Source organism: Piliocolobus tephrosceles, chromosome 7 (genome assembly GCF_002776525.5).
Source record: "Piliocolobus tephrosceles isolate RC106 chromosome 7, ASM277652v3, whole genome shotgun sequence".
Taxonomy (NCBI): Eukaryota; Metazoa; Chordata; class Mammalia; order Primates; family Cercopithecidae; genus Piliocolobus; species Piliocolobus tephrosceles.
In genome coordinates, this window is record NC_045440.1 from 101,082,097 (window position 1) to 101,093,225 (window position 11,129).

The 11,129-nt window shown below is 36.9% G+C and overlaps 1 pseudogene; it reads right to left on the bottom strand.

Annotated features, from left to right (window-relative positions):
• Positions 1-10,203: 10,203 nt before the first annotated feature.
• LOC111520917 lies at positions 10,204-10,642 on the bottom strand (annotated as a pseudogene).
• Between the last annotated feature and the right edge of the window lie 487 nt (positions 10,643-11,129).

Sequence of the window (11,129 nt, forward strand, 5' to 3'; positions counted from 1 at the left end):
ACTCAATGTATTTGATATTTTTAAAATAACCGAGTATCTTAAAAGGACACTATCATTATTCTCAAGGGATCTATAATGTCGGTACAGAAAAGATAATAAATGATCCTAGTTGTATATTAAGAATTTTAATGTAAACCAACTGACACCTTTTGTAAGAGTCTTTCATTATCTTTGCTGAGAATCTCTAAGACTTGACTAACATTTTTTGGAAAACTGAGAGCCAGAAATTGTACATATTACATAATCAACATCTAAGAATTTCACCAGTATAAGGATGTAATCAAACAATTTTGTTCAATTAAAGTCTGTGCATTGGGGTTAAGGGTTGAGGGAATTACCAAAGGGAGGAAGTTAAAAGGTAAGGATAAAAGGAAGAAGTGAGGTAAATATAGCTAAGTTGATTTAGGAAAGCTGAAATTATATACAATATGTGCACAGAATTTTAACTAGACTGTTGTGATCCACAATTACTTCAGAGCTTTGGGAATATGGATATTAAAAAAGTGAAGAAGGGCTGGGTGCGATGGCTTACACCCTTGATCCATGCACTTTTGGAGGCCAAGGTGGGTGTATTACTTGAGGCCAGGAGTTCGAGACCGGCCTGGCCAACATGGCGAAACCCTGTCTCTACTAAAAATACAAAAATTAGCCAGGCATGGTGGTGGGTGCCTGTAATATCATCTACTCTATAGGCTGAGACACAATAATCACTTGAACCCAGGAGGTGGAGGGTACAGTGAGTTGAGATTGCACCACTGCACTCAACTCAAGCCTGGGAGACAGACAGAGACTCTGTCTCAAAAATAAACAAATACATACATACATAAATAAATAAATTAAAAAGTGAGGAGAAGACAAAGAAAAATTTCCTGGAAGTTATTGTTGCTGAGTGGGAGATAAGATTAATGGATAGCCTGAACAGCCCAGAATAAGTCAGAAATTTGGTCTGGTCTAATTCCACTTAGTGCTTCTGTTAGATTGGAATGAAAATCACCTTTGTCACCCAACTTTATTTCAAATGGTCCTTTATTTCCCCATTTTGTAGATGACTGATCTCAACTAAAGTATGTGAAATATGTGACACTTTATGTGACACTTTAGTGTTTCTTGCTGGGTGCCTAAAATATTTTTGCTATGTGAAAAGCCACTATCAACCCTATCTGTAACACCTTCCAAACAGAAAAAGAGGAGTCGAATAAGGAGACTAAGGTGAATTTTCCAACACCCATAGAGGTGATAGTTCTACCAACCTGAAACTAATTAAGCAGTTAAAAACAGTAGAAATGCATTATTTCAGAGTAAACAAAAACATGTCTTTACTATTAATTTATATACAACCCATTTGACTTTCTATTTCAGTAATATTAAATTTTTGGTGATAGGCTTGTACCTCTGTGCAGGCAGGTTCTATTTAGATTATCAAGTAGAAAAGCCAAATAAAATGTCTCAAGACATTCCTTGGCACAGTTAGAAGCATGAAGTGCCAAAAGGTTTCATGAGAAAAAGATAACCTGTTTTCTCAAGGTTTCTAGTCCGACTAGGCACTTAATTCCTAATATTATTCTCAGTTTGTGGAAGAGAAACCAAAGACTAGAGATGAAGTAACAGAAAGCAGAGCGGCAAAAGGGTGTTGCTACCTGCTTCTTTGCTTGATAGAAGAGAAAGATAAAGTGAGTACATGCACTAGCACAGGTATAAAGCATAAGCTTCAGGGTTCAAGATCAGTCCAAATAATGAGTACTGAAGCTGATTTGCTCTGTTTCCAATTTTAAAAAACAGTTTAATGAAGAGAAAAGTTCTGTAACTTGCTTAAGGTCACATAATTAGTAGATGCCTTGTCTTTTAAATCAACATCTGCCTGACTCTCAAACCTCTGTTCAGTTTGCCTTGTTTTATCCCTTTCTATGTATTCTTCAATTCTATTTATACTTCCGGCTCTTCTCCTCCTTCTCTCTTTTTTGGCACCAATTTTTCTGTATTCCTTCTTCCATATGCTTTCCCAGCTTTTCCTCACAACCTCTCAAACTCCTTTCCTTTTCTATTAAATAACAATTTTGTTTTTATTCTATTGAAAAAGATGAAGTGGCATCAAAAGATGATTGCATGTTTAGATTAAATGTCTTAAAATTGTTTATATATCCTGACCTCATAATTCCCTTTTTAAGAGTTTTTTCTAAATAATCAGAGATATAGGCAAAATATGTACACAAGGAAGAAAATCCAAGTATAATTTATAATATCAAAAATTAGAATAATCTTAATGTCTAATGGTAGAGTTAAATCCTGTGTGTGTGTGTGTGCATATACACATATATAAAATATAATGAACAAATTATAGAGTTACTTGAGATAATGAATACTTAATGGCAGAAAAATGTTCATTATGTATTTAAAAATTCATTATGAGCTCATTTATTATAGTTAGAACATTACCTGTTTCTTTAAATCCCATGTAACACCCACCTGACAGTAAGTAAAAAACAAAAAAGTGTCTTAAAAAGAGTGTATAAAAAAAGACAATGGTATGTTCCATATAACATAAATATAGTGGAAAAATACCTGCATAGGAGAGGACTGGATATGTATACACTAAAATGTCAGCAGTTCTTACCTCAGGTTGATGGCATTATGGTTAAATTTAATTTTTGAATTTCTAATTTTTTTCTTTTTCAATGAACATTTATCAGGTTTAAAATAAAGATGACCGTAACAAATATTTTATGTATATCATTATTAAACTTTATTATTATTTTCCTTAGGAAAAAGGGTAGGTTGAAAAGTCAAGAATCATTTTCTTTTTCCTTTAGGCTGGGAAGACTGATCAGAGACTGCGAAGTAAAAGGGTTTTTATGATTCACCATCAAACACATAAGTCTTTAATTATCATTCTGTATCCACATAACAATATTCCTTTTTGGCACAAGGTCTGTACTAGATGAATGATAAAAAAGAGCCATGAGTGTGTAAGTGCCGTAGTACTCAGAGTAGACAGACAAGATCCTCTCTAGTTGCAGTGGTCAAAAAGGCTTATCGAATAGGAAGGCTGTGATATGAACCTTTTTTTTTTTTTTAAGTTTAAAACTATTTTATTTATTTCTTCAGAGACAGGGTCTTGCTCTGTCACCCAGGCTGGAGTGCAGTGGCGGGATCAGCTCACTGCAGCCTCAAGCTCCTAGGCTCAAGCGATCTTCCTGCCTCAGCCTCCCAAGTAGTTAGGACTACAGACATGTGCCACCATGACCAACTATGTTTTAAATGTTTTTTGTAGAAAAAGGGTCTCTGTATGTTGCCCTGTCTGGTCTCAAACTCCTGGCCTCAAGTAATCCTCCTACATCAGCCTCCCAAAGCACTGGAGTTACAGGCGTTAGCTACTGTTCCCGGCTTGCATTTGGACTTTAATGGGTAAGGAAGACTTAGATCAGCATTGTCAAATTCTTTGGCCTTAGGACCCCTGTATAACACTCTTCAATATTATTGAGGACCCCAAACAGGTTTTGTTTATATGGGTTATATCTATTTGTATTTACCATATTAGAAATTAAAACCGAGACAATTTACAAATATTTATTAATTTATTTTAACCTAAATTACATGTTAACATAAATATTTTTATGAACTATATTTCCCCAAACAAAAAGTTAGGAAACTGGTATTATTTTACATTTTGCATTTTAATAGGAGACAGGTGGATTCTTATATTTGCTTCTGTTGTGATACTGCATGTCATGTAGCCTCTGGAAAACTCTGTTGTACACCTGTACATCTCACACAGAATGAGAGTAAAAAGGCAAATAGCATCTTAGTATTATTATGAGCATAGCATTGACATTGTGGGCCCCCGAGAAGCACTCTCAGAACCACTGATTAAAAGAGACTAAGGACAGAATAGAGGGATGGCATAATTTCAGAGGTGGGAAGGTATAAGCCATGTTACAGAGAGAGCAAACAGACCAATCTGATAGTTGTGAAAGATTCATATGGGGGAGGTGGAGGAGATAGGGCTAGAAATGTATATTGGGGGATCACGTTATATCAATTAAAAAATATTAGCTTCCTTAATTATACCATCTTCACTGACCTCTAATTTTGGCATCAGTAAGCTTCAGGGTAGGAATGATAGAAGAGAAATTCATACTTGGTTTCAGGCAACTCTAAAGTTATGTGGCTGACAGTATTCTAATTGATTTGTTGACTGCTTTAATTAATTTAATGTATTTAGTGTTTACTACATTCAAAGAAGCAAGGTAAGAATTAGTAATACAAAGATGATAAAGACACTGTCTCTATAGGAGCTGTCAATTGAGTGGAAGATTCAGATATTAAAATAAGCAATACATTCATTAATCTGGAAGAAGACAGAGGAGAGGGCTGCTGACCCTGACTGGGTGGTGTCATAGACAGCATTGTACAGGAAACCTTTAAGTCCCAAATACTAATAACCACTGATATATGACAATGGTGAGATAAACTTGACGTATAAGGATGACAGATTTAGTACTAGAGTTAATACAGTAGTTCTGGTGAGATAGTCAGATAGTCTATAGAAAAATTTCCTGAATATATGTTCTTTTTTGAAAGTAAGAGTGTACAAATTCTCTTTCTCCTAAAGCCCTTCAGCATCTTTCTACTGCTAGGCCTGGGAGACACCATCAGTTATCTTAATGTCTCTATTTTCTTCAGTTGGATCACATTTTTCAGTCTTTTTGTTCTCTGTGACTCAGTAACAAGAGTGAAGGGGAGGAAGAAATTTAGGTAGTTATAACAGCTTTAAACCAATAACTCAGAACACCTTTACTAGCCCAACTAATTATGATTAAATAAGTAGAGAACCTATCTCCCAGCACCACCTGCAGGGGATGAGGAAGTCTGCAACAGGATTCAACACTTCTTTTCTGCCAAAATGTCTTTAGCCCAACATTTCATCATTGAGAATCTACCAAGTTAAGAGCCTGATTTTAGTGGCTGAGGAGAATACAAAGACCAATAAGTATAATCTACCCATAATCTGAGGAACATTATTAAAACTTGGGGATATTTGTGATAATTAGAGTAGCTTGGAAAGAACTGATTCGAAGAGAATCAGACTTCTTTTGTGAAGACTGAATAGTAAAGCAACTACTGCATTGCCATTTTACATCCCCCACTGATAGAAACTAACAACAAAGGTGATTCCACAGTTTTAGAAGTAAAATAATAATGATCAGTTTTGGAGCGTCAAGTCTGTTAAGTTTGCAACATGATGAGAAAAGCCTGTGTTGCACAGCATCTTACGTGGACCTGTTAAGCATGCTCTTTTCCTAATTTAAGGCTGGCCCCAGACAGCTATCCTAAGGCTCTCTGCTAGTCATAGGAGGAATCAGATGGAAAAAGATACATAGATTAGTATAAATCCATATGCACCTACCTATTCAGTAAGTTATAAGAACTTTTTCCAGTAAGAGCTTTTTCTTTACTTATCAAATCATGTCCTAGAATCTAAAGAGAATGAGGTTTTCAAAAGTTCCTCATCTTTTGAAATCTCACAAACAAGTACAAAATATTTATTTTTTGATTTCAGAATTTAACAAAGAAGCAGAATACACCAGATACACAAGAAGCAAAAGAAATGAAATGAGCATTCATAACAACACCCTTAGAGCACAGAAAGCCTTCTCCTGGGTGAATGATCAGGAATATGAATAAAGCTGATCTGTAGGATGGCTTTCAATGTTTTTCTTTGTTTAGATTTGGAGTCTTACTATATATACAGGCAAGATTTTTAGAGGGAACAGTCAGTCAGCTATCACCCATCCTACAACCCCAAGAAACTGTTCACAGGCATTTGGGTAGTCATATTCAGGTGTTCTCAGTTTTTTTTCACTAGAGTTTTGAACTGCCTATTGTATATTAAGGCTTGAGTTACCACTCCCAATTATACCACTTTCCAAAATCACACCACACATTATAAAAACAATGATATGGATTGGTAATTAGAATAATACACCGTCAGAGGTAAAGGGTTACAACATGTCGTGTAGTCCTGCTATTTCTCAACATATGGGTTCTATATCTGCAAAATAATTTATTGCTTATTACAAATTCAGACTACTAGGCTCCATGTCAAAAAAAATCATTTTCAAGCCAAGGGTGGAATCCAAGAATCTGTATTTTTAATAAGCTCCTTATGATGATATGTGCATTAAGGTTTGCGAACCATTCATATAGTCAAACTCCTTCATATGACAGATAAGGACATAATATGAGAGAAGTTAAGTGATTTGGCCAAAGTGGACAGTCAGAGGCAGAAACTAGACTCACACTTAAATCTTGACTACTAAGCTACAATTTTTTTCAGTTATAAGTAGTTTGTATTTATTTGTAAATTCCCAGTAGACCTCAGTAAAAGGGAATTTGAGGTCTTTGTTCCTTGACATTCCCCAAAGGTTTAATACCAATAATTTACCATTAATGGGCTCCCAGCACTTGCTAAGTAAGCTGTTGTCTTCAGATTTAGGGAATATCAACTATATAAGCTTGTGGACAAAGGTGTTTTGTTAACTTGTTACCATCCCATTCCCCTTCACAATAAGACATGCAAGTTCATTTATCAACAAGAACATATACTCATTTTTCTCAAATCACAAGAGACAATAAAAAGTAAATGGAAAACCCTGCTACTAGTGTTAAACAAGAATATCCCACCCTCTATAAGAACATACCATATGGTATTTCCCTACCTTGTTCAGTATTTAACCTAACAATTTATTGCTAGGCTTCTTGGCAGCAAGCTGTGCAAGTTGAAGTGGAATCTGATTGAGGTGAGTTAATTAATGTGGTGGCAGCTCGGAATGTTGTCCAGCTGCCAGTGAGAATTATGTTTGTTTGCCTTTGGCCCAAGTGTGAAATGGCTGGCTGTTGATTTCAGAAGTGTGAGTGTACATTTTTATATCTCACATGAATGAATACATTTTTTGTATCCTACACATTTGGGGAAATGCTAAAATTTATTGGGTCATGTTATTTACCACTTGTGTGGCAGAAAGAGAAAGGTGGAATTTTGCCCTAGAGGTTGACTTTGCATCTGTAGAAAAAGCAAAAGCAGGTGGCATATAAATCCATGAGCAGGGAAATAAGCCATCTGAAATTAGCTCATCTGGCCTAATGTTTTAAAGAATAACTTTTAAAAGGAGGTAGGCAAGATTTTTTAACCAGAAAAGAATAACTCTTGTAATGATGAAAGGATTTGAAAGTAGGAAACATAGTTTTTAAATTTCCCTTGAAAGACATGGCTTTTGGATTTACTGTTGACTTACATTTACAATTCTTATTTTCTTTTTACTACACACAACCTTCTATTGAATACATCATCTCACTGTGCAGTCTTCCTTTCTATCAAAAACTGATGACAGTGATTTCTGTGATGTGTTCTTAATGTTCTTGATAATTTTGAGTAGCTGTTACTGATATGAGCAGGGGGTTCTCCAATTCAAGCAGTCAATAACTGACACTAAACTAACAAAGTTCAAAGAACATTTGACGTGTGTCAGATATTATTCACCTATTTTTTTCTATGTAATATCCTGTTAAGTTAAAATGCCTTGAGAAAAGTTTACCTTAGTAGATTAAAGAAATAGATACTTAAAAATATAATGTATAAACATTTATTTTACCATTTTGAAAAAAATTACACTAAAAGCAAAGGAAATAGCATGGAAGTGATGTAAGAGCAAATAATATGAAAAGTTTGCAAATCTAACAAAACAAGTTACCAAAACCCCTTTTGATGACAAACAGATTTCCTTAAATTTTGATGTTACCATGAGAATATTAAGAAAACTTTTAAAGTGTTCATACTTTGGAAGACATTCAATGAAATTAATCTGGTAAAAAATCTAGTAAAAATAGTATTTTAGATGCAGAAGTATATAGAGAAAACACAAGCAAATTAGTGCAGAAATAGGACCATGGATTCATAGAACTTGAGATTAAAGAGAAAGGAAAGTAAGGAAATTTGAATGAAGTATGAAATTTAATGAGTAATAATGGATTGATATTTATTCATTGATCATTACAAATGTACCACACTTAGTTATGATGTTAATAATAGAGGAACTAAGCAGATTCCTAGGTTGTTTCTGCATTGGTAAAATTCATGTACATATGAAGTACTGAATGAATGGTATCATTCTTAAGGTATTATAACTTGTGGTGATGTCAGTAATCATCTACTACATGACAACTTCTAGAGATTCATAGGATTGTGATATTTGTTATGCTAAGGCCTCCTGAACAAAAATGGCATTTTATTTAGAAGGTGCATCAGTGTATTAGTTATTTGTGTTAAGAATTACCTCAAGGCCAGGTGCGGTGGCTCATGCCTATAATCCCAGCAATTTGGGAGGCCAAGGCAGGTGGATCACCTGAGCTCAGGAGTTCAAGACCAGCCTGGCCAACATGGTAAAACCCCATCTCTACTAAAAATACAAAAATTAGCTGGGCATGGTGGTGGGGACCTGTAATCCCAGCTACTCAGGAGGCTGAGGCAGGAGAATTGCTTGAACCCAGGAGCCAGAGGTTGCAGTGAGCCGAGATCACACCATTGCACTCCAGCCTGGGTGAGAAGAGTGAAACTCCATCTCAAAAAAAAAAAAAAAAAAAAAAAGAATTACTTCAAAATCTGGTAGATTAAAGCACTAAATATTATCTCACAATTTCTGCTGTGGTTCAGGAGTTTAGGAGCAGCTTACCTGGGGGTTCTGGCTCAGGGTCCCTTATGAGTTTGCAGTCAAGATGTCATCCTGAACTAGAGTTATTTTATTTTATTTTATTTTTTTTACACAATGAATTACTTTTATTTCAGTATGCATCCACATTTCAGCATTTAGTGGCTCTGAACAGAAACTGGAAAGACACAGCAATTTGCCAGGAGGTCAAGCCTGCCAATTTCAGGGATCTGCTGTGCACCCTGGGTTCTTTCTTAATCCCTGCTGAGGATCTTGAGAAGCAGCAGCAGCACCAAAACCAAGGCGTGCACTAGATTCAAGGTTCTTTTTGTTCCAGTTGTCAGATTCCAAACTAGACCTCAATGTATTGCAAGGATAACCAAATGAAAGCCCTGTTTAAAACTTCTTCAGTTTTTAAAAGCAAAAGCAATTACAGGAAAGTAAAACAATTCAGAGGGATCATGTGTGCTTACAGGTGTCTTCTTGTGGTCTTTCTCCAATTTCAACCACCAAGGACTCCGAGAGCTGGCAGGTCTGAGTAACCCTGGTGACTTTCCTTTTCACCTTATCAAAACCTGAGCTAAAAACAATGCATCAGCTGATGACAGCAGAGGATGGCAGGGCTGAGGACCCAATATTCATTTCCCAGGCTGGTGGAGAGTGAATAAGTACAGTTCCAAAACTAAACAAGGGAGGTTAGAGACTTTCTACCCTTACCTGATGGGTTCTGGCCAAAGCAAGGAAGTGTCATGGAAGGTACTGAGTGGTGATGGTGCAAAAAGGAACTTGAGGAGGAGGGAAGAAAAAGCAGCATCCCTCTATAAAGGTGGGGGAGAGAAGATATGGGGAAAGCCCTGAATTCCTTACCAAAGGCCAATCTCAGAGGGGAGTGGAGGGGTTACAATCTATGCTTCTGGCAAAGGCAGGAGTGGAGAAGTGTGGGGAAAGGATGATGAATTGGAAGGGGCATAATTTAAGACTTAAAGAAACCAGGGTTGCAGGCGAAGCACCCCACACACCCAGCAGTAGTCCCGCAGGCTGCAACCTGAAACCTTCACATCCACTTTAACAAGCCAAGCTAGAGAGCTGTTGTTGCAGGGAAGTGGGAGGTGGGAGGGTAAGGGGAGACGGCAGAGACCCCCAGGCCATGTAATCAGCAAGGTGATTGTGTGATGTTTCTTTTCACAGTTGAGTCAGATGTGCCTCACCAGTTCTGATGGGAATCAATTTAATTAGAATTTCTTGATTCCAGAAATTAAACTATGTGGACAGTGGTTACACTTGATAGGATGATGTGTTATAGCACAATTTATATATTTCAAATGGACAAAAAATTAGTATCATTTACAGTATCTTAAGATAAATTTCCTTTGAATGGGAGCTTCCTTTCCAGTACTTTGAGGTCTACACGATGTATATAGAAAATTTACTACTGTGGAAAATGAAGACTGCTTAAATCGAATCGGGGGGAAGCGGAAGGTCCTGTAGTTTTTCTTTTTGATTAATTGCTGTAACACTGTCCTTCAGGCGGCTGAGGGAGTTTCATATTTTCTTTAGACATCATTAGGCGCTGAAGCTCTTGCAGGACAACTTGGATGCTATATGAATTCTGCCATTTTGCTAGCACTGATATGGCTCATGGGTCCATCACTCCATTAGAACTATTAACTCCATTTATATTAATTTTTGTTACAAATCTTACAAAGGGGGTGCTAGTGGGTATTTAGGTCCACATTCTATTTTAAGGCTGAATATTTGGTTTTCATAAATTGTTCTTGGAGGCCCAATTATCATCCCTGTCCATCTTGTAAGTGTCCTGTCTTCATCATTTTCTAGACCTCAGCTAAATGTGCCGTCTCCTACTCCTTTCTGGCCTTCTTCGAGTTCTTCCAATAGTCAGAAATTGTGAGGGACTTTTACTCCTGAGCCCATGGTGGCTGCCATTTTGCGTTGCTGACTCTTGAAGGCCAGCCCCGAACTACAGTCATCTTAAGGCTGACTGTGCTCAGATAGTCTCTCTAGAGGTTCTAAAGGAGGATGTTTTTGCCTCTTCCAGTTTCTAGTGATTCTTGGCATCCTTGACTGTTAACGGTGTCATTCCAGTCTGTGTCGTCATGGTGGCATTGCTTCCTCTTATCTGTGTTATCTTTCTTTGCCTTATTCTTGTAAAGACACTTGTCACTGGATTTAGAGCTCACCTGGACAATCTAGGATAACGCTCCTCTTAAATTTTTTTTTGTTTTTGAGATGGAGTCCCACTCTGTTGCCCTGGCTGGAGTGCAGTGGCACTATTTCAGCTCACTGCAACCTCCGCCTCCTGGGTTCAAGCTACCTCAGCCTCCCGAGTCGCTGGGATTACAGGTGCAGGCCACCATGCCTGGCTAATTTTTGTATATTTAGTAGAGATGGGCTTTCACCATGTTGCCC